Source organism: Arvicanthis niloticus, chromosome 17 (assembly GCF_011762505.2).
Source record: "Arvicanthis niloticus isolate mArvNil1 chromosome 17, mArvNil1.pat.X, whole genome shotgun sequence".
NCBI lineage: Eukaryota > Metazoa > Chordata > Mammalia > Rodentia > Muridae > Arvicanthis > Arvicanthis niloticus.
Window position 1 is genome coordinate 56,110,444 of NC_047674.1, and position 24,000 is coordinate 56,134,443.

Consider the following 24,000-nt stretch of genomic DNA (forward strand, 5'->3'; position numbering starts at 1 on the left):
CTACAGCGGAGCCGTGGCATTCCTGGCAGGCTGCAGGACAGCTGCTCTGGAAGATCAGCCTCGCACAGGGTGCATATGCACAGGCCCAGGCGGAGACTCCAAATGCTAAGTGGGAAATGGCGAGGGACTGGGCAGGGAGGAGGTTGACGTGGGGCAGGAATGAGGCCAGTGTATGGGACCAAATGGTAGCATGTGGAAGCTCTGTCCTGCCCTTCCAGTGGACCTAAATGGGAAGAAGAGGGTTGGGAGCTGACATCAGCAAAGGCCTGCTTTGATGACCTGAGGAAGGTCAGCCGCATGGTGTGACTGGAATCAGGGACACGGCTGACATGCTCCTCAGTTCTCCTAACTTTGTTACTCCCACATGCCTACTTGAGAAAGAGTCTCATGTTGCCTAGGCTAGCCTCTAGCTGGTTATGTAGCTAAGGCTGGACTTGAACTCCTGGTCTTCATACCTCTGTCTCCTGAGTTCTGGGTTTTCTGGCCTGCTCCTCTAGCCTTTCTGGTTGCATCTTATCCCCTGACGAACCGTCCTGGAGCACAGAGGTAGCAGGATTCATGCCCTGCTGTGCGACATGGCCTTATGGACAGGAGGATCTGCCCCACATCATTAGTAGCTGGCTCACTGTCAAGAAAAAGGGCTGGCTTGGTGCTGGAAGGGAGGGTGCACAGAAGGGATGGTCTAGGCCAGGAGAAGATCCTGCTGACATCCTCCATGGTCCTCCACTGGGATTCCTTCCCAGCATCCCCCATCCCATAATGCTGCCACGCCGCCATCAACAACCCCTTATCTTTAGTACCGTTATATCCAGTCATTTCTCTTGCTGTGTCCATCATTCAAAACAAAGCAAAACAAAAACAAAACAAAAACAACAACAACAAAACCCTCAACAAAAGCACCAAGCACTCTCTGGAGCATGAAGATGTTTTACCCTGAGTCCGCATGTTTAAGGAGTTCATTGTCTATTATCTATTCGAGAAGCAGGCGTGTTCAGCATGCACGGTGCACAGCAAAGACTATGGACCAGAGGAATGGGGGACAGACTTCCCACCAGACACACCCACTCTTTAAGCGGCAGGGCAGATATTGTCCCCACTGGAGAGATGGGTACACTGAGATTCAATGAACTCAATTGAAATCCAAGGTGAAGCCGAGTGGAGAGTCGGAAGCCAGCCTGTTTGTTTCTACCGACCTCCTTCCTTCAAATCTCTTCATCTCACGCTCAGCCATGTTTTCTGAGTGTTTGCTGAAGTACCAGGCAGTGAGAACAGACTCTGGGTCTAGCCCTGGAGCCAGGTCCTGGGGCTCCCTATGAGAATACTAGCCAGTGCTAATATTCTCTTGCTGACTCTCAGGTCATCCAGCAAGTCCCAGGGTAGAGGCTAAGGTGGGGGTAAGCTAGCCTTTGGCTGACTATAGGCGGTCTATTGTTTATCTGTAACTCCATCCACCCACAAGCCCATCTCCCCACTCCCGAGGCAGAAGGATTGCTGAAATTTGGAGGCTAGACTGATCTACACAGTGAGACTCTGTCTTAAAACAGCAACAGTAGACAAGCGTGGTGGCACATGCCTTTAATCCCAGTACTCAGCACTGGGAGGCAGAGGTGGTTGAATCTCCATGAGTTCAAGGCCAGCTTGGTCTATATATTGAGTTCTAAGCCAGCCAGGGCAGAATAGTAAAATTCTGTTTCAAAATCAACAAACACCACCACACTGGCAACAAAAGACTGTGCTTTGATTAAATGAAGATGGATCTCCCAGCTTCCTCTGGAACTGTCACATGCTCCATCTCCATCTCTAAAGTCCTGATGAAGCACAGTCATTGTCATATGTCTATGCACTGTCTCGGAAGCCAAAGATTGTGTGCGGACTTAGACACATGTCTCTCTCTCTCTCTCTCTCTCTCTCTCTCTCTCTCTCTCTCTCTCTCTCTCTCTCTCTCTCTGGCAGGCAGGAGCCTCACCTCCTGCAGAGAAGGAGTGGCTGGATTCCCAGCTCTTCCATGTTCCCTTCTCACCCATTTCCCTTCCTTCCTGGGGCTGTCAGTTTAATGGACAGGTATTTAATTCCAGCCTGGCAGGTGTCTGGAAATGCCAGCACTGCGGCACATCAGCGCGTGAAGTTCACTCTTAGGAGAGCAGCAGATGAACCCTGCAGTCTGCAGATCAGTGCGTCTCTCTGCCCGTGTCTGATGTTTTTCACCGTGTGGCACAGCTGAGCTTGGGGAGCTCGCGGAGGGACAGAGAACCTCCCCAAGTGCTGCCCGTGGTGGTTGGCTTCCCGGGTGCTGGTGCCATCAATTATAATTATGTCCTCGGCATGTGATGGGACTGCTTTTTAACTATTAAAAGCATGTAATAGCTAAGGCATACCTCTCCTGTAGCTGGGGGCAGAGAGGCAGCTCTTGGCTTCTCCAGCCTGCACAGTGCTGTGCTTGCTATCAGCCTCTTACAGGATGTAGCCAGGAGTTGTGGGCTCACTCTCAGCCTGGAGAAAAAGTGGAAGAAACCTCTGGGATCTGCCCAGCGAGCTCTGGAATCATGGATGCCAGAGCTGCAGCATGGGTACAGCTGGCTGTGCTATTGCCATTCTCGGGACTGCATTGCCAGCCCCTCTATGAGTCTTAGGGAGAAGGACTGGGGCTTCTGTTAGGTACAGTTGGAAAAGATGGACTTAGGAAAGTATAACTGAGGCACACACCCTCAATCTCAACACTTGGGAGGCAGAGGCAGGGGTGATCTCTGTGAGTTTGAGGCCAGCCAGGTCTGCAGAGTGAGTTCTAGGATAGCCAGGGCTACAGGGAAAAACCTTGTCTTGAAAAAAACCAAACTCAAACCCAAAATAAAACAAAAAGGGGTTCGGGGGTGGGGAGATGATCTTTGGGAGTTAGGGGTGAAGCTTGAGAAACTAGGTCAAACATAGGAGACTACCAAGTTAGTGAAATGGTTCATTCGGTAAAGGCCACCAAGGCTGATGACCTGAGTTTGATCCCCAGGACCCATGTGGTAAGAGGAACCAGGACTCCCCTCATGTTGTCCTCTAACCCCATGTCAAGTCTTGTGCCCCCTCCCACATACCATGTGGAGACTCTGGAGCACAGCTATAGTGGATGAAAGAACTGGACAGCCCAGCTCAGGGGAAGCCCCGAGTGACATTTCAGAGGAACCATGGCTTCTGGGAGTTGATAATAGAGCAGACCACTGCAGCTTCCTTCTGGTTATTTTCCCTTCCCACCCACGTCCACTCATCTCCTTCTCATTTATACATTTCTTTTTTTTTTCTTTGATACCCTCTTACCTGTCCCCAGTCCCCAAGACCTCCACCTACCTACCCACACACCCCAACGAGGCATCACGATTCCTAACGAAATGGAACTACCGGCAGAGGAAATATATTACTATTAAATACTTAATTCTTCTAGTGAGCAGAGAGCAGGCAGTATGAATATGATTATTAAAGAAAATTACTTTGGCTGATCAGATATTTCTGCATGCTAATTTCTGACCCCTTTTCCCTCACTCTCGTTTCTTGTCCCTTAGAGACCAGGACAGATAAAATTCCATCACAAATAGCTGATTACCAGGGCTTGCATGAAAAAAAAAATCACGTTTTCCCTCGCCTCCCTCTTTCTCTGGTATCTTCTTTATGCTTATGTCCTTGCTTAGAGAAGGGGTAACCCTAGATAGCTGCTACGGGTTGGACATTAGGGAAACCTTATTCTTTCTAACTCCGTATCTACCATTCCAACTAGTTCCTTAGACGGGTACATCGGCTCAAGAGTTTGCTCTCGGGTGTCTAATCACAGCCTCTTGCTTCGGCGTTTTATGCTTAAGTACATAGCAGGGGTGCCCACCAACCAAGATGGCTGACCAAGCACAGGGTGGGATGTCGAGGGGTGGGGCTTAAGAGAGAAGCAGGAAGTTACATGGAGGCTCTGCCCCGAGGGGAGGGACTTCCTTACTGTTCAGAGCTTTCTGATTGGAGAAGTTTTAGGTTTCTGTGTGAACATCTACCGGAAGCCTTCCGAAATTTATTCACTCATTAAGTCCCCAAGCTTTCATGTGTGAATAGATGATATAATTATATATCCAACATCTAACTCAGATTAGTTTGCTTCTATGCCTTTTCTTTTCATCTGCAAAATGGACCTTCTTCCTCCCATGGTGTGTCATGAGATTAGTGTGAAGATTCATAAGTTAAAATGTGAGTCCCAGAGCACTGCCCGGCACTGGACAAGTACCACGTGAGGACTTGCTGGTGTGATTGGTGCTATTACAAATATTACTTGTGGCTATGTGTAATTTTTAAATGCATCTTCTACCTGCTTGTGAATGATGTAATTCCTCATAGGGAGTTTCTCCAGCTGCCTTTTCTACATCATTTACATGAAAGCTTTTTTTGTTTTGTTTTTGTTATTGTTTTTGGTTTTGGTTTTTTTGGAGGCAGGATTTCCTTGGCTGGTCAGGAGCCCATCATGTAGACCAGGCTAGTTTTGATTTTACAGAGCCTGCCTCTGCCTCTCAAGTGCTTAGACGTTTTTTCTCCTGTAGTCTTGCTATGTAGCCCTGAGTCCATCTTTCTCTCATAAGCCTTCAGCCAGAGGGCTGGGAGTACAGATGTGTATTACTGGCTCCTGATTTGACTAGGTTCTTTTTAGATTTTTTACATTCATTCATTCATTCATTCATTCATTCAGTGCACATGTGTGTTGTGTGGTATGTGCCTTCAGTGTGTGTGCCACAGTGTGCTTGAGGAGGTCAGAAGTCAGGCTTCTGGAGTCTCTTCTATCACATGGGTCCTGGGCATTGACCTCACCTCAGCCGACTTGGTGGTAAGCGTCTTTACCTGCTGAGCCACCTCTCCAGCCTTTGACAAGTTTCTTAACTGCCTCTTGGATTGGCTTCTGAACAATTCCTAAAGCCTATTGGGAACCCCTTCTCAGTTCAGCTCACCAACGCCAGAGCTCTTACGGTGGTTCTGACAGCTGGAGGGGGTGAGAGGAACTTGCTAAAAATACAGCCGTCCCCACAACCCCAAAAGCCTTCAATTTACCTGCTTTTATAAAAAGAATGCTTTCTTAGGTGTCACCCAGAGGAAGGTATAATTACAACCTGGGAATGTTAATTCCCTTACTCCTGGTTCTCTGCTCTGTGGGACTCCTGTCCTCCTCAGAGCATCGGAAGAGGAGATGGGCAAGCACAGGGAGGGGTCCACGGTGGGAGGCATTCCAGGCCCAGAGTCTGCAGGGTGTGAACCCTTAATGAGACTGGGATCAGGACAACTGGGTGAAGCCTAGGAGAATCTCCTACATGTCTGGGGCTGGACAAGGTGGTACCTGGCACACAGACCGCGCACGCCAGGCTGTGTACCTGCTTCACATGGTAACTTCAGCTTCATCAGTGGGGTCCTACCAGCTCCCAGCTCATAGCTCATTTTCCTCATAGTTCTCAGGATGGGGATGGGTGCTAGACACAGAACCCTTCCCCCTTGGTCATAGTGAGATGACAGACCTTTGGGTATGTGGGAAGCATCTTCTAGTAACCTGCATTGTCTTTCTTTCCCAACAGTTTTTTTTTTTTTTTTTTTTTTTTTTTTTTTTTTTTTTTTTTTTTTTTTTTTTTTTTTTTTTTTTTTTTTTTTTTATAGCAAATCCAGTATCTGCTTTGAAGTAGGCACTGGTCACAATGGCAGAATTCAGAGAGAGCAGAGGACAAACACAAACAAAAAGAAAATAAATCTTAGGTTGCTTATGCTGGCACACACATTTAATCCTAGCACTGGTGAGGCATAGATAGGAGGATCTCTGTGAGTTCAAGGTCAGCCTGGTCCAGATAGTGACAGGACAGCCAGGGCTATGTAGAAATCTCAAACACAAAACAAAACAAAACAAAGCAAAAGCTGTACAGGTGAACCTAGTGAAAATTAAGCTGCAAAAGAAGAAAGGTTCGAGAGAGGACTCAGAGGTTAAGAGCACACGCTGTCCTAGCAGAGGATCCAGTCCGTTCCCAGCACCCACATGGCTGTTCACAGCCATCTGTGACACCAGGGGGATCTGACACCCTCTTCTTCTGGCTACTGCACACCCATGGTGCACAGACGTACAGGCAGACCAACACTCATACTCATAAAATAAAATAATATTTAATAAATATTTACTAACCTTTGATATCTATTATTATTATTATTATTATTATTATTATTATTATTATTTGTATCTAGATAGTTTGCCTATGTATGTCTGCACAGCGTGTGTGGGCACAGTGCTGGAGGAAAGCCAGAAGAGGGCATTGGATTCTCTGAAACCAGAGTGACAGATGGTTGTTAGCAGCCATATCGGTGCTGGGAGGTGAACCTGGTGAGCCTTATTTCCAGTCTCCATAAAATAAATCTTATAAAAAAAGAGGAAGAGGATGGGGAGGAAGAGGAGGAGGAGGAGGAATGGGAAGAGGAAGAAGAAGACGTGGAAGAAGAGGAGGAAGAGGAGGAGGAGGGATCTGAATCAAGCTAGATAGACCTTGGATCCCCCCTGCCCCCCCAGGCCTCTCATCATCTTTGGAGGGAACTCAGAAAATGGTTTCTGAGTGAGACAGCTGGCTTAGACAAACCCTGGTCGAAGATGGACAAGTGGAGGGCTGAGCCTCACCGGTAAGCCTGTCTCAGGTCAGGGCAGAGTAAGTGAGCCTGCAGGGTGATCTAGTGGTCCAGTATGAGGTAGCTGTCTTGTCCCACCTCCACTGAGTGGAGGATCTTGGGAGCAGAGGTGGGGGTGGGCTCACTGACCCTCTGGGGAGCTGGCTGGCCTGAGATGCTGTGGAACACTGGTCCCAAGGCTGTATATACACAGGGCCTGGAATGTTTATTTTTCCTTATTGACTTTCTCCAAATAAACCCCTGGCCAGCAGAAAGGGGCTCCCAGCAGCAGCTGTTTACCCAGTGTTTGTGATAAAGGGCCTTCTCCATAGCAACAGGTGGCAATGTGCAGCTCTTGGGGAACAGGGTTGTGCTTACTCAGTGGGAAAGAAAAGGAGGAGGAGGAGAGGGGGTAGAAGGAAGAAGAAGGGGAGGAAAAGGAGGAAGAGGAAGAGGAGGAGGGAGAACCAGATGGAAGGAAGGAGAAAAGGGAAAGAGAGGAGAAGGGACTGAGAGAGGGAGGGAAAGAGGAAAGAAAAGAGAGAGACAGATCCCTTAGAAGATGGGTGATGTCTGGTGAAGGGTATGGGGGAGGGAAGGAAGCTGGAAAGTGAACAGAGGTAGCAGGGAAGATGCCCTGAAGGAACTGAACAGTTTGTCTTCACTGTAGCCTCTCTCTCTCTCTCTCTCTCTCTCTCTCTCTCTCTCTCTCTCTCTCTCTCTCTCTTCCTCCCTCCCTCCCTCCCTCTAAAAAGTTATTTATTGTATGTATGTGAGTACACCATTGCTCTCTTCAGACACACCAGAAGAGGGCATCGGACCCCATTGTAGATGGTTGTGAGCCATCATGTGGTTGCTGGGAATTGAACTCAGGACCTCTGGAAGAGCAGCCAATGCTCTTAACCTCTGGGTCATGTCTGCAGCCCCCGCAACTTCTCTTTCTTTTTTTTAAAAAAAGTGTATATATGTGTGTACGTGCATGTACACATGTACATATGTATATATAAATATATATGTATGTATCATATATAAAAATGTGTATAGATGCATATATATTGATTGAACAGTTTCTGTCTTCATGGCAGCTTTTCCTTAAAAAAAATGCAGTGTAAATATAAATGTACATGTATATACAAATGTATACATATACATATGTGTATAGATACACAAATGTATAAAGACACGTTTGTTTTATGTGTGTGTTTTGTCAGCACATATATATGTGCACCACAGGCAAGCCTGGTGTGTGTGGCGGTCGGTAGACGGTGTTGGACACCCTAGAACTGGTGCTGGAGATGGATGTGAGTCGCCATGTAGGTGCTGGGAACCTAACCTACGTCCTTTGCAAGAGCAGCGAGTGTTCTTAAGCACTGAGCCATCTTTCTAGGCTCTAAGATTTATTTTACTTTTATTTATGTGTATGTGTGTATTTCTCTCTCTCTCTCTCTCTCTCTCTCTCTCTCTCTCTCTCTCTCTCTCTCTCTCTCTCTCTCTTTCTCTGTGTGTGTGTCCAGGGAGGCTAGTAAAAGGCATCTAGTCTCTGGGGGCTAGAGCCACAGGGGCCAGTGTCTTTATCTCAGGCTTCCCTTCTGGCTGCTCCAACTAGGGAAGGCCGAATTCCTGCTGCTGAAAGACACCAAGGTAGTAGTGTGTCCATAACGAAGCCCCAAGGCATTAGTACCACTCCCTTCCCCATTTAACATGGGTAGGGCGTGTTAAGTGCACCTTCTCAGCTGAGGGTGTAGACATTGGCCTAGGCTCCTGGAAGGGGAGACACACGTACAGAATAACTTAAATCTCTTAACATTCACACTCCACCCCAAGGCTTGAGAGTCCACGTGACTCTCCACCCATGTGACTCCCTACCCAGCAGGTGGCCATCAGTGGAAATCTGAGGTCAAGTCAAGGGCAGCTCCAGGACTCTGGCCCTCTTCCTGCTTCAGGTGCTGGCATCCTCAGTACGTCTTGGCTCGCAGATGTTCTGTCCTGCTTCCCGCTGTTGGATGGCATGTCCCGGTGTTTCTGCAGAGACAGATGGACAGTTTCCCTTTCAGAAGGACACCAGCCCACATCCAGTCTGACTTCACCTTAACCTGATTATACCTGTAAAGAACTGATTTCCAAACCAGGTCACATGAAAAAGTGTCAAGGATGGGACTTGAAGATATCTTATTGGGAGACCCAACTGTAGCCATTGCTGGGGTGTCAACTGGTAGAGAGAGACAGATGCATGTAAAACTTTTAGAGAGCAGACACCTTCTTCATCCAGCCTGCTCCCATGCCTTCTGTTGCAAAGGTTGCATCTTCCTGCTGTGGGGAGTGGGGAGGTTTTGGGAGGAGATGGGGACAGAAGGTGACTTCAGGAGTGTGCTGCTTGTGGTGGCCGACTCAGCTTCTTTGGCTGTACCAACAGTATCTCAGTCTTGCGAGGATGCAGTGGGAATCTGAATGATGGATGGAACACAGCAGGCACAACCTGAAGTTGGTTCCATTCTTGCTGTGTTCCCACAGCCTTGCGTTCTCCTTAGCTGGATATGGAAACCCACTTGGGAATCGCCCACTAGGACAGTGTCCACTCTCAATGACTGTAGCCAATGTTCAGTGACCCAGGGGTCGATGGGGGCATGTGGCCATGACTCTGGCAGAGTCTGTCTCAGAAACCTGGAGAAGGTGAGGGCATGAGTGAGGAATCTACAGGCTGGATGCAGGGCATCCACGCCATCTTTGAGCTCACCAAGTGCTCTCCAGAGAAGTCTCAGTGGGAACAGTGGGACAGGGCTCAGTGGACAGAAGAAAGGGCCACACACGTGCACACTGCATAGACACACCGCATCTCAGATACAGCCGGCGGACACACTACACGTGTACCCGACACACACAAACACTTCACACACAGATACAGACATGCCTGACACACATAACTTGTGTACTCATACATACTCCTCACACACACACACACACACACACACACACACACACACCTCATAGACATACCTCATACATATATACCTCATACATATTTTACATATACCTTGTCCACACACACACATCACACACGTGTCTCATACTACTTCACACACTCATCCACTTCATGCACACATCCCACACACGTCACAGACATCTCTCTTGCACACATATACCACACACACACACACACACACACACACACACACACACACACCCTTCATGTATACCTCACACACATTCCTCCCGGCCTCTCTCACAGGTACTTGGAACCTCGTCGTCTCCCATCCCTTACACGGCACGAGTCTACACAGCACAGCGCACACATTCATTTGTTCATATGCAGTCTTTCTTGAACAGCTACTGTGTGTCGGGCACTGCTCTGGTCCTTGGAGAACCCACAGGCTTCGGACATGGAGACAGACACCAAGAAAACTCAAAAAGCAAGTCACACTGCTCAGGAGGAGGAGTTTAGAAGTTAATGGCAAAGGAAAGGGGTGGGGCCGAGTTAAACGCCAGTCCAGCTGAGGGGCCAGCATTTGCCCGGGGGCTCCTGGGCAGCTCCCCTGGCCTCAATCAGGGTCCCCAGCAGGCAGTCCTCCCCAGGATGCATTGCGCTCTCACTTCAGCGTGTCAGCCCTGTTACTATTCTCATCCTCATTATAGAACTGTCCTCGCCCTCAAACACAACAAGCACGCAGCGCTGGCGGTTCCACCGTGCCGCCGCCGCGCCGTGGGGAGACAGGGTGAGCTGCTGGAGAGGGCGGTTACAGCCACTGGGAGGAGGACGAGTTGACGCCTTTGGTGGGGGCGGGGTAGGCAGCCACTGCCGGGTGTCAACTCTCTCTCTCCTCTCTGTCCTGTTTCCAAGCTGTAAGGAGGCCCTTGCTAATTGTTTACTGTAGCTGGTGCCTGGCACCAGCACTTGGGTGAGGACTTCCGAGTCCACCCTTTCCCTGTTCCTCCTCTGTCTTTGTGTTCGGGCATTTGCAACACTGCCAGGTACTTAGTAGGTGCTTTATAAAGGGTGCTTAGTGGGTGCTCTATCAATACCACTCAAAAGCAGGCCAGGATTGGAATTAGGCTAGATACAGTACTGGTGGTGATGTTTTTCTGGCTTGACCAAGCTCTAGCATAGCTAAAACGAACTACTAATAAGCAATATTTGCTGTTGCCCTCGTCTTGTGGGTGGGATGGATGTAAGAAGGATGTAGGGAGAACAAGAACTCTCCTCACTCTAGCCTCAACAGTCTAGGCTTTTCCAGAATCGGTCTTTGAGTCTCCACCATTATAGACTTCTCCGTCCATGCTTAACTCCCTCCAACGCCCTCCTCGGCTCTCCTGGGAAAGGCGGATGTAGCTCCTGTGAAAGATAATGTGCGTAGTGACCGCTGAGGTGGAATGGAGTGACCTTGAACGCATCCCGGGATTTCCCACCATCTCAGGGGCCTGCTGTGAAAGTGGAACACTGCATATGCTTCACCACGGGCCGAGGCCAGGGCTGAGCAGGTGACCCATCATGTAGTCCTCCACACCATGGCTGGTAGCAGCTGCCTGGCTGATGTTGGTGTATGAAGCAGGTGGGTATCACTGGCGTTGGGGTGGGATGGAGGAAAACTAGCTGACCATCTCCTCAGCAGTTACTGGCCTTGGAATGGCTAGACAGACTGGGGAAGGGGAGGGTCTAGAAGGCAGAGAAGAGGGGCCCTGAGGGATCTGAAGCTGCAGCAGCTGGATGAGTTCAGGCCCCTGGAAGTGGATTACTGTAAAGACTGGGGTAAGAGGCAGACATGGAAGGTGAAGAACAGGAAAACTATCAGGTTTTCTTCCCCCCCTGGTGATGAGCACAGGGGAGACAGCTAGAGAACAGAGCCCTCAAAGTTTCCAGCACATTCCTGCTAAAATTAGCCCCGTCTTGCGTGAGCAACTATATTTAAAGCAGCGGACTGTCAGAGACACTGTATTGAACGGAGGCACAAGCCAGAGGGTGGAGAACCAGAGAGATACCGAGGTGGCCTGTAGGGTGTGGGCAAGCTATCTAAAGCCTGGGTGAGGCCTGGGCCACCACCTGTTGGTGTGGAATTTCATCAGGCATGGGAGTATCCAGGCACAGGACTCCCATACAGGCTTCCAGGATGCCCAGCTCTTGTCCTAACTGCAAGGCAGAATCCAGGTAGGCAAGAGAGTGCACAGGACCGTGATCCTGTGTAGCACAATCAAGCAGAGGGAGAGGCATTCGAGGAAGAGGAGGAGGAGGAGGAAAGAGAGGAGGAAGAAGATGAAGAGGATGAAGAGGAAGGAACCAGAAGGAGAGGAAGAAGCAAGCATAGTTCATATGCTGTGAGAAACAGTGTGGTGGAACATGCTCTCCAGGAGATACCAGCCTTTCAGAGAGGCCCTTGCCTTAGGACTACCCAGTACCCATTGCTCTAAGTTTGGGGGAGCCCACGTTCCTCCTTCACCATCTTCTTCTGTTCGCTGCAGCCACGCCAGGAAAGGGTGTGCACTCTCATAAGACACTCTTACCTGAGGCCTGGGCCATTAAGTTTGATGCTGAGAGAAGGGAATAGTTTTTTGCCTAGGAATCTGTCTGCATCTCTCACTGGGGTCTAACTTAGCCCGGACCATGGCTACAGCCCCTTCAGGCAATTTAAATTGCCTCTATTTGGCCCTGCTGTTCTGGGTAAGCCCCACAGGAAAGCATTTTCTATGGGTCCAGCTGACTTCTTCCCCCAGGCTTTATTATATGTTATGTGTGCATGTGCATTTGTGTGCATGCACATATATTTGTGTGTGAATTTGTGTGCACATATATTTGTATGTTCATATGGTAGGAACAAGGTGACCCACGAGACCCCTCTTTTGCTCTCTGGAAGCTAGTCTGTCCCAGCCCATTCTAGAGAGCCCTATGTGTTTAGTCTTTCAGACTTAGTCAACCAAATTCAGCTGAGCAAAATCCCACGCCTCCTTACCTAACCCCAAAGCCTGGCTCAGCACCCAATGGATGATCCAGTTAAGGTGGTGTTCTGCGGACTGAAACTACACCTGCTCTGTCCGCCCGGACAGGTTATCTTCCTGTCTCACATCTCATGAGGTGGGCTTCTCCACTTAGTAGGGGAGGCCTGGGAATGTAGGGAACGTGGGGAAAGAGCTTGCTGTGTAAACCTAAGGCTCTGAGTTCCACCCCCAGAAACCACATTCAAAGACAAAACAAACCAACAAAACCCCACAAACAAACAAAGCCAGCCAGGTGATAGCTGTGGCTCTGCCAGTCACCCAAGCCTTTAATCCCAGCACTCAGGAGGCAGAGGCAGGACAATCTGAGTTTGAGGCCAGCCTGGTCTAAAGATCAAATTCTAGTATGGCCAGGGCTACACAGAGAAACCCTGTCTCAAAAGACCAAAACTAAAAACAATCAAACAAGCTGTGTTGCCAAGGTCTTTTTATAAACTGAGGCTTGGAGAGGCAGAGTCAGAGGAAGCCTGGAGTCCAGAGCCTAGTCAGTCTAATCTGCCCGTTGAGCTCTAGGCCACCCAGAGAGAATAACACTGGAGGAAGAGCACCTGACGTTCTCAGGCTTCCTCAGACACGTGATCCCACACATGCGAGCAGGCTCACGCACGAGCACACGCGCACACACACATACCCATTCACACTTTTCTTAAGAGCCCACAAGGCTCAGATAAAATCCATGTGCATGATCAGAGAGAGGTTTCAGACCGGATCTTTGGCCTGAGGCCATTCTCATCCTATCCCACCCTGTATGTAGCCCCAAGATGAAACACTCATGATTTCAGAAGCTAGACCCTGTTGGCGGTCTCTGCCTCCTGGGGACTCTGCCATAGTCCTGGCTCACTCCTGTGCAGATGTAATCCTCACACAGGGTACCCGAGACACAACTCGTGTGGTTCACTCCATATTCAGAAACCCTTAGTGAAATTATAGCTTTAATTAAGTACAGCTGGCTGTACGTTATACTCTGTATAATTATCATGTTATTATTATTATCGCTTAGACAAAAGTTCAAACAAAGTTTATTGTAAATACTGTTTGGCAGAGATAACCAGGGGAAGCTGAGGGCTCTGGGCTTGTCTGAGTGACATGAGGGATGGAGGTGAAGGAAGGGGTCTTCTGGGAGGAGCAGGTGAACGTGGAGCAAAGAAAGATGAGCAGAGGAGAGGCCTGCTAGGCACAGCTCAGCCACTTTGGCCAAGTTCCTCTCCTGTCTCTGGGCCTCAGTTACTTTCCTTCGGATGGAGAGGAATTCACCCAGTCCACAGATAATGGCTGAGATCTATGTTCTAGGCAGTGTTCTTAAGTCTTGGAACTCAGAGGCCAGCCAAGTAGACAGAACTGATATTCTAGGATAAAGCAGAAAGCTAACCAAGAGATGTAAAAATTAAGCTTGCAATATGATGTCAGGGAGCCGAGGATATACAGAGGGAAAGGCAGCAGGGGCAGGTAAGGGTTTTTGGGTTGAATAGGGGTGCTATTTCAGGAAAGCTAACTCGTCCATTTGATCGAGAATAAGAAAGCAAGGAGGAGTGGAGGGAAAACCACTTCAGTGGAGGAACCATAAGTTTCCTCTGAGGCAGGAACCTGGCTGACATTGTCAAGGAATGGTACAAAGCCGGAGTGCATGGAGCAGAGGAAAGAGGGATTTTGGAAAGAGGGATTAAGGGGTGATTTTGGAAGGAGAATAGGGCATTGAGCCTATGAGACCTGCTAGGCCTTGAAGCAGACTAGAATTTACCCAAAGGGGACCAGATGGGCTCGGCAGGAAAGAGTACTTGCTGTCCTTTCAAAGGACCCAAGTTTGATTCCAAGCACCCACAGCAGGGAGCGTGCAACTCTTTCATGGGATCTAGCTCCCTCTTCTGGCCTCTGTGGACACTGGCATCCCTGTAGCATTCGTTCACATGGATATACAGACATATAAAAAAAGTTAAAATAAAATAAATCTTTAAAAAGCAATGGGAGGCCATTTTGGGGTCACAAGCAGATCAGAATTAGATTCAAATTAGGAATGCTGGACTGGGGAGGGGCTCAGTGGGTAAGAGCATTTGCACCTATCTGAAAAGCCAGGTGTGGTTATGTGTTTGTGTGACTCCAGCCCCTGGGAGAGGGTCAGGAACAGGATGATCTATTAAGACCTGCTGGCTACGACCTTAGCTCTGGGTTCAGTGAGAGACCCTGTCTTAATGTAATGAAGTAGAGACTGACATTCAGGACACCTGGCATCCTTTGCTGGCCTCTGGCTCTGCATGCATTGCACACATGTGTGTGCATACATGTGCACAAGTGCACACGAAAATGAATTAGGATTGCCAAAGTTTCTTCTGACCCTCCTACCGCTAAGATCCTAAGACTCGATTCTTTCGGACAGATTTACCGTCTGTCACAGCTGCACGATGGCTGGGCCCAACAGGGTGTCTTTTCTGTGGAGTCTCTCACTTGGTTCCAACAGGAGGCAGCTGGGACTGGAGCCAGACAAAGTTGGACTTGCAGGGATATCTAGGCTATCTGTTTCACTCACATGTCTAGCATCTCAACTGGGGTGGACACAACCGCTGAGCACTGTGCCAGGCAACCTTCTTTCTCTGTCCTGGTGACCCCTCCATGAAGCAACCTGGGGCTTCCTCATCATGGTGTGTTCAGCCAGGTGGCCTCCTTACATGGTACTTGACAGTGAACTTGACAAGAGGCAAGCTTACTATGTATGGCCTACTCTTGGATGTCGCACAGGGCTGTATTATCCTGTCCATCCTAGACTCAACAGGAGAGGTCCTTTCAGCACACGGGCATGAATTTGAGGCAGCATGTTAATGTAACGCTACCTCTGAACCCATTAGAAAACCCACAAAAATAACAAATAGCTATCCTCAAGAGCTTCCTGTGGGTTAAGCCCTCATCTGATTCCCACACGTTAACTTATTAAGTTCTCTTACCAAGCTGGGAAATAGAAGGCTGTGTTACCGATCGCAGTGTCCACGTGGGAAAGCCAATGCACAGAGAGGCTAAGTGTCTGGCTCGAAGTTACTCAGCTAGACAGTGGGAAATGGGATTGAATCCAGGCTGTCTGGCTCCAGTTTTGCTCCTGCAGACTCCAGCTTCCTCAGCTGGAGGAGCACTTCAAAACAGCTGGAGGCAGGGAACCCTTCCCTGGCCTCCTCCCCAGCTTCCCCTGCTCTGGGGTGTGGCAAGTAGCTGTATGTGTGTATGTATTTATTATGTATATATGGGTGTTTTGTTTGCATGTACCTCTGTTCGCCACATGTGTGCCTGGCACCCTTGGAGGCCAAAAGAGGGTGTGTGAACCCCTGGGACTGGAATTAACAGAAGGCTGTGAGTCACCATGTGGTTATCTGGGAATAGAATCCGGGTCCTCTAGAAGAACAGCATTTGTCTATCTATCTATCTATCTATCTATCTATCTATCTATCTATCTATCTATCTATCTATCTATCTATTGACAGGGTCTCTCTACATAGCTCTGGCTGTCCTGGAATCACTCTGTAGACAAGGCTGGCCTCAAATTCACAGAGATCCTCCTGCCTCTGCCTCCTGAGTGCTGAGATTAAAGGCATCTGCCATCACACCTGGCTTCAGCCTGTGACATTCTCCAGTCTCTCACTAAATTTGTTTCATGAAATATGTAGAACAGAGAGGCCTGGACTCCACCCTGGCAATGCCTAGGTGACTTTAAGGTAGGTTCTTACCCCTGTTCCTGATGGGGGGGATGGGGGGGGTTGAAATGGGCTTGCATGGGCTTTCCATGCTTTTCTCTGGGGTCTCAAACCCACTTTATCCTTATCTGGGAACAAGGGACAGATTGCTCTGGCAGTCCCAACTCTGCCAAGGACCTGTTGTCTGCCTTCCTCCCTGCCCATCACCTGCTGGGCCCCCAGACCAGGTTGTCGCTGACACTGGCAGAGGTTCCCAGGCTGATACCCCCATGGCAGCCACACTTGCACAAGTCTTTAATTGTTTAGTTTAAAGAATTGTGTTTTGACCGCGAGGGGATTTTGGCTGGAGCTCAAGAAGTGATAACGATATTCCTTCCCCTGCCAAGCCGTCTCCGCCGCTCTCTCTGTGTTAATGTGCACTTTCAAGACGCTCCAATTAACTGCATCAGCTCCGGGGAGAGAAAGGGAGAGGGAGAGCAGACAGGGCCCCCCAGTCTTTTTATTAGCAAACAAGGGGGGGCAGATGGGTGACAAAATTCTTCAAGCCTGGTTCCAGTGAAGCGGTGTCTCCCGCTGTGGAAGGGGAGACTCCGGTGAGAGAGAGAGATATGGAGGGAGAGACTCAGAAGGCAGCTGCCTAGCCTACCCCGAGGCCACAGGCTACAAGTTCTCCATGGGGACCTGCTCCGACAGACAGTCGTAGTTTTCAACCTCCCCGGTGCTGCCACCCTGTAATACAGTTCTTCATGTCACTGGGAAACCCCCACTCCCAGTTATAAAATTATTTTTGTTGCTCCTTTATAACTGCAATTTTGCTACTGTTAATGAATCACAATGTAAATTCCTGCTGTGGTGGAAATCTGGCATGCAACCCCTGTGAAAGGGGTCGAGACCTACAGTTTGAGAACCACTGCTCTAACACCTCCCAGCCCCCCATCTTTCCCCGTCTGTGCCCCCGGCTCCGAAGATAGGCACCCAAGGATCCCTCTTCTCCAAGGGGGAAGCAGGCAGGGAGCCAGCACTGGAGAATCCTAACCCAGCTCCCAGCCCCTTACCTCCTTAGCCTCCCTTCTCTGTTTCTCTCTCACACTCGCAACTATTTCTGGAACTTTCTGGGCCGGGCTTACTTTCGGACAGGGACTTTTCCTCCCAGTGCCCATTTCTTAGCTAGGAACGCCAGGTATCTACTGAGCTGGCTCCCTCACTTCCCACAGACCTCCAGGTTCAGTCCCAGCATGTAATATACACCACCCTGCCACTTGCTAACCATGCCTAGCTTTGTCTCCACAGCCTTGGCCAGTCAGTCTTTTTGTTTGTCTGTTTCTTTTGTCTTTTAGGCAGCTTCTTGCCATGTAATCCAGAATGACCTGGAATTTGCGGCAATCTCTCTGCCTCTGCATCCAGAATGCTGGGATTAAGTTGTGTTCCAGTATACCTGGTTGCTTTACAGAAGGAATGAGGTTTTATTAACCCAGCAGGCCTTGCCAGGCGCACTTCCCTCCTCCATCTCTGCGGGCATCCTCACCACATCTGCCGATTCCATGACCCCAGCCCTCGGCTCTGTGTCTTGACCCTTGGCCTTGTTGACTCTCTCTTGGGTTCAACAGCGGCCTAACCCTGCCCTTCACCTCTGCTGTCGCCCCTCCCCCGTTCAGACAACCCCCCTTTTAATTAAAGCCCCTCGGCTTTCAGAAGCCTGAACTAGACTCGCAAGGGGTTTTGGGATTCCACTTGACCCTGGTCCGGATTGCAGCCAGGCGGATATCTGCAAATCGTATTCAGGGTTCTGTCAGGTTCCCGGGTGGTGCTGGCCAGGGAAAATCGGACCTTTCTCTGGCCTCCCTGTCCTTCGGGTTCCTTCCTAGTAGCGCATGAGGAGGGTCTGCAGGTGGCTCTGTCTAGGCCTGAGATGGCCAGGCGATGACTGTGCTTTCTTCCATTTCCACTATAAAAAAAATGACTTTTCCGCATGCGATCTCCCCCAGCCAGTCCACCTCACACACACTTGCTTACCCTATTCTACCCTGAAGAATCTAGAAGCAAGGAGCTCCCTTTTAAAGAAGCATGCACACATGCCGTTACTTCAGCATCCCAGGGGTGGGGGAGACCCCCACGGCTGAGGGACCAGGGCAGCCACTGAGATGGGCGGGAGTTGACCCCGGCTAAGAGAAGCAAAGAAGGCTCAGACTTTCTTGGGCTTCCCCCTCCTCCAGCACCCCTCCCGGTCCCCCTAGGCCTCCGGGGGAGGGTCAGCGCGGGAGGCTCAGGTTACACGGAGTCGAAGACAGGAAGATTTAGCGAGGGAGCCTCACAGCCGCACAGTGCGCCATTTGTCCGCCTTTGAAACCGGAGGCTGCGGGCCGAGCTGGGGGGCGGCGGGAGGCCGCAGGACGCCCGGGTGAATTATCGCCCGCTCGGGCCCCCTCCCCCAGCCCGGCTCCTGTTTCTCCAGGTGCTGGGGTGTTTTGCTACGTGTTAATTTGCCCCAGTTGACGCGCCCATTCGTGGCCCCGGCCCCGCAGCGGGAGGCCAGCCAGCCCTGGGGTGGCCCACGGGGACCCTACAGTGCATAGAGGGGTTGCTTGAGCCCTCGAGGGACCCGGTTTGGGTGGGGAGTTTGTAGAGCTGGGGGTGTCCGCACACAGATGGATTGCACCCCGTCTCCAGGCAGCTCCTCCAGTGCAGATGGGAGCGCTCTCATAGCGCCCCCTGCAGGCCACTGGCGCCCCCTTCCCTCCAGGGAGCTCGTTGGGTTTAAGGATGCTTCCAGCTTCCAGCTATTCTGTCACAGGATCCTTTCAAGTCCAGTCTAGCTCCAACAGCTACGATAAAAAAAATGATTATTTTTGTGTCTGTGTGTGGGCCTGCACGAGTTTATGTGTATCGTACGTGTCAGGAGTCTCTGGAAGCCAGAAGAGGGCGCTGGATTCCCCCAACTGGAGTTAAGAGTAGCAACTGCCTTGTAGTTACTGAGAAAAGGAGCCGAGAGGTCCTTTAAAAGGAAGAGGTCTAAATTGCTGAGCTGTATTTCCAGTTCCTTCTACCTCCCTTTCCTTTTTTGAGACAGGGTCTCACTTTGTAGCCCTGGCTGTCCCAGAACTCACTATGTAGAGCAGGTGGGTCTGGAACTCCCAGTGACCCATCTAAAGGGATGTACACCATTACAGCCAGCAGCCTGCATCTATGAAGTGTATGACTCCTGAGACGGAGAGACTGAGGCGCTAAGCTAAGCGATTTGCTCAAGGCCACACAGCCATTCAGAAGCAAGGCCTGGAGGAGTGTGATGTTCTGAACCCAGTGTTCTTGGAAAGAGATGGGTAAGTGGACAGTGTACCCAGAGCTGGGGTGGGGATGGGAGAGTCGGGATGACAGCTAGCAATCAGGATAGACTGGGAAGCTAGTAGCCTGTCTTTGCCTCTTGACCCTGAACGCTTGATGCTCTCTGCTTCCTTGAGGCTGGGCTAGGGAGAAGGTATGAGTCAGTCACGTGTTCTGGTTGACTCTCAGGGTAGCTAGCCAGCCTCTCCTCCCCACCTTCTGCCTTCTCATGTTGTCCTTGAAGATGGAAGAAGGGACGGGTTCCTGGGATGACTGCAGAAGCCGACCCCTCAGATATGACCTCCCTACTCTTCCCTTCTTATCTTCCTCCTACTTGGGGCCTCTCCCCTTCCCTCCTCTGAATGATATAACGACTTCTGGGGCACTTACAATTCTCAGCTTTACAGTAATCTGTGTCTGTAATGACCTCCTTCCCGACACGCCTCAGCTCCTAGGAGCCTTGTAAGGGGCTGTGGCAGGCTAGTCAGGGAAGGGAGAATAGCTTCCTTCTTCCCTACTCAGAGGAATGTGAACCCCCCCTGAACAAAGCTGTGTCCCCAGAGAACAGGACAGAAGCATTCAGAATGTAGGTGCTTTCATCCCCTCCCAACTCTCTTACTATCTGTTCGTCTCACAGCCCCCTCAGCAGAGGGCCAGCCCGGACCCCCAGCTCACACCTTGACCTCATCTCTGACTTTCTGACTTGCAGGAGGAATGTGGTCTCTTTACCTCCTGCTCTTGTCTAGACCCTAGAATGAAGAGACAGATAAAGTATGAAAGGTGTGGTGAGCATCCCCAGGGAGAGAGGGCTTCCAGCTTTTCTTCCGGCCCCACAAGGCAAGTCAGCCTTGGACTTGAGTTGAATCTGGTGTGCCCTCTCACATGGCAATCTCTTTTGCTGATCTGTCTTCTGAAGTGGTTGTGAAGTTAGGAAGAGCTCAGAACACAGCAAATGCTTTGTCTATGATAACCTTTCAGGCCTATTGGCCGGTGGGTGCCTGTGAAGTGGGAGGGGTAAAGAGAGGGTGTGTCTGTGAAGTGGGAGGAGTCAGGAGAGGGTGTGTCTGTGGTGTAGGAGGGGCCAGGAGAGGGTGGGTCTGTGAAGTGGGAGGAGTCAGGAGAGGGTGTGTTTATAATGTGGGAGGAGCCAGGAGAGGGTATGTCTGTGATATAGGAGGAGTCATGAGATGGTGTACTTGTGATTTAGGAGGGGTCATGAGAGGGCATGCCTGTGAAGTAGGAGGGATCAGGAGAGGGTGTATCTGTGAAATGGGAAGAGTTAGGAGCCGGTATGTCTGTGAAGTGGGAGGAGTCAGGAGAGGGTGTGCCTGTGAAGTAGAAGGGGTCATGAGAGGGTGTGTCTGTCTTGTAAGAGGGGTCAGGAGAGGGTGTGTCTGTGAAGTTGGGGGTGGTCTAGTAGGGCTTGGCCTGTGAAGTAGAAGAGGCCATGAGAGGAAGAGTTCAGTGGAATAGGAGGAACCCGGAGAGGGTGGGTCTGTGAAATAGGTGGAGCTAGGAGAGGGAGAGCCCATTAGCAGGTGGGGTCAGGAGAGGGACAAGGCAGGGAAGGCTTATAGGTTGCACTAGAGTAGAAAAAGGGAAGGGCAGAAAGATGATTCAGGTCTCCGTTGCTAGGTGGTGGTTTCAGTAGTGTGTGCATGTTAGAATCATTCAGCAGAAAGGAAAGATAGCTCCAGGGAGGCCCTCTGGAGAAAGAGAGCCAGGGATGGGGCAGCTAAGGTCCCCATTTTCCCAACACCCCAACCCTGCAGTATCACCTGCTCTCCACAGGATGTGCTAGTAGCTGGCCCTGGTAGGTATCCTCTGTCTTCCTTAGTATAGTGATGGATCAGTGATTCCTCTGCTGTACACACTCCCATTCAGAAGGGAGTCCGTCTTCCAGCTCCTCTGCAGCTCAGCATGACCTCGACACAGTTCGGGCTAATGCTTACATGTCAGTTTCGATCCTTGGAGGATATTTTGCTGCTGACCGACATGTGGGTGTGATGACTGGAGCCTGAGGAGCCCTATCGGGTCATGAGGTAGAAGCCATGGCTTCAGGAAGATGACTCAAGAGGAACCGCTTGGAATTCTGAGGGCTTCGTGAACGACCAAACTAACTCTGAGCTTAAAAAAATAAAATTGTTTGTGTATAATGCATGTGTGTGGGTGTGTGGGTGTGTCTCGTGGCACACACGCAGAGGTCAGATGACTGTGGAGTCAGTTCATCTTTATGTGTTTTCTGGGGACTAAACTCAGGTCCACAGCCTGTGCTGCAAGCCACTTACCCACTGAGCCATGCTGCCAGGCCCCTGAGCGTCTCAAGTATAAGGCTTCCCACTGTGGGAGAAATAAACGTGTTTCTCTTATAAGGAACTATTATCCTGGGTTTTCGGACACACACATTTAATCCCAGCAGAGCAGGGGGTGTCTAGAGTAGGAACATATATGGCCTTGACAGTAAGGGGCAGTGCTGAGATCTGCCCCAGCACTATACTCTGGTTTTCTGGCCCAGGAGGGTTTGGGAGCCTGTCCTGGAGGGGGAAGATGAGGATGGGAGTGGGGTGGAGGTGAGGGATGGAGGGATAGGAATATAAGGGATAGGAGTAAGGAGGAGTGGGAGAGGGTAGAGGGTTGGGGAATGGGGAGGGTTTGCTCAGCCAGGTTTTGGGAAGTGATGACCCTGTCTGTCTTCCTTTCCCCAGGATGCTACTGTCCTGTCTTGCTCCTCACCTCTGTCTGGGCCCAGGGAGGTGGCTGCTCCCTTTCTTTTGGGTGTGGCCAACAGGAAAAGCTAAGGATGGGAGGATGAGGGTGGAGTAGCCTGAAATCCCTGGGGAGGCTGCATTCTGGAGTCTGCAGCTCCTTCTGGGCCTCTGCTCTTCCAGGTTGCAGTCTTTGCTGGACTCAAGACAATGGCTGCTTTCTTAGCCTTTCCAGGCAGAGCTGACACTCAGCGCTGCTGGCCTCTGTAGTGTCTATGTCCATGGGCTCCTCCTCTGGGCTCCAGAAATGGCCTTTCTATAAGTCCTCGTTACAACCTAATTCTTGAACCAACTCTAGGGGAAGCTGCTTTCCCCCTGGGACCCTGACCTGACACGGTGCCTTTTGGTCCTGAGGAAAGCCAGAACAAAGGCAGACCCAAGGACAGGAGAGAGCCACTAAGGCAGAAGCAGACAGCACAAGGCATGAGACATGGGAGTGGGGACTAGAAATGGACAAAGAGGAAAAGCTAGACATTGGTGTTGGACGTGGTGGTGCACACCTTTAATCCTAGCCCTTGAGAGGAAGAGGCAGGTGGATCTGTGAGTTCAAGGCCAGCCTGGTCTACACAATGAGGTCCAAGCCAGACAAAACCACGTAGAGACCAAGTGGGTGAGGGATGGGGAAGTCAGGGAAGGAAGGGACAGACAGATGAGGATGACAGAGTCAGGGATGTCAGAGGAAGGGCTGGCACCAAGAAGCACAGAGACAGAGGAGCCAGAGAGGGAAAATTCCAGTTACTGCAAAGATCTCAGCTGTGGGCCAGGGGGATGGCTCAGTGGCTATGTTACTTGTGCAAGCAGGAACGGCTGAGTGCAGATCTTCAAAATCTATTTTTTTAAAAAAAGCTGGATGTAGTAAGCAGAATTTTTGAGACTATGTCAAAAAGAAAGAAAAGCAAACCTTTAGTGCTAGAGTCGGAGATAGGAGGATGCCGGGAGCTTGCTGAGCCGTCTACTCCAGCTGCATCACTGAGCTCCAGGTTCAGCAAAATGTGAGTTGTTGTGTGGGTGGTAGGGAGGGGGATGTGTGGCTCATCAGTTAGTGCTTCCTACTCTTCTAGAGGACCTGAGTTCAATTCCCAGCACCCACATGGTGGCTCTCAACAGTCTATGACTCTGGTTCTAAGGCATCCAGTGATCTCATCTGGCCTCCTCAGGCACTAGGCATGTATGTGGTGCACAGACTTACAGGCAGGCAGATGCCTATACACATAAAAGACAAAATAAGGCTCAGCAGGTGCAAGTGTTTGACGCACAGACCTGGGGACCCGAGTCCCCATGGCCACACTTATACTGGACAGTGGTTGGCTCCATCTGAGCTGAGCTCAGCCAGGCCCCACTCTGAATGCTGGGAACTACAAAGTCATAGGCCTCCTTCACCTCTCAGAGCTCAGCTTCTTCCTTTGTCAACTCAGGGTGGATTCATGGCACAATATATTGTGCATGGTGGAGGGAATTTATGATCTGAACTGCTGAGGTAGAGACAGATGGATCCTTGTGCCTCTCTGGTCAGCCAGTCCAGACAAACTGGCAAGTTCTAGGTCAGCGGGAGACCCTATCTTAAATTAATTTACTTTTGTTTTTTTGAGACAGAGTTTCTCTGTGTAGCTTTGGCTGTCCTGAAACTCACATTG

At 50.3% G+C, this 24,000-nt stretch overlaps 2 long non-coding RNA genes across 4 annotated transcripts in view; one reads left to right on the top strand and one right to left on the bottom strand.

Annotated features, from left to right (window-relative positions):
- LOC143434793 (uncharacterized) overlaps positions 1 to 10,013 on the bottom strand; it is an 18,545-nt gene extending 8,532 nt beyond the window's left edge. The window contains exons 1-2 of the long non-coding RNA XR_013104553.1: positions 9,893 to 10,013; positions 8,500 to 8,655 (exon numbers count right to left, since the gene is read on the bottom strand). This is a non-coding gene — a long non-coding RNA (uncharacterized LOC143434793). The remainder of the gene's footprint in view (positions 1 to 8,499; positions 8,656 to 9,892) is intronic.
- A 197-nt stretch (positions 10,014 to 10,210) lies between these two features.
- LOC143434876 (uncharacterized) lies at positions 10,211 to 21,727 on the top strand. Of its 3 annotated transcripts, none has more exons than XR_013104719.1 (4): positions 10,211 to 10,343; positions 11,043 to 11,177; positions 19,451 to 19,600; positions 21,439 to 21,727. It is a non-coding gene; the product is annotated as an uncharacterized LOC143434876 (long non-coding RNA). The 3 variants fall into 3 exon arrangements; XR_013104720.1 differs by lacking the exon at positions 10,211 to 10,343 and adding an exon at positions 10,468 to 10,599; XR_013104718.1 differs by lacking the exon at positions 10,211 to 10,343 and having other exon boundaries at positions 10,468 to 11,177.
- Positions 21,728 to 24,000: the final 2,273 nt, after the last annotated feature.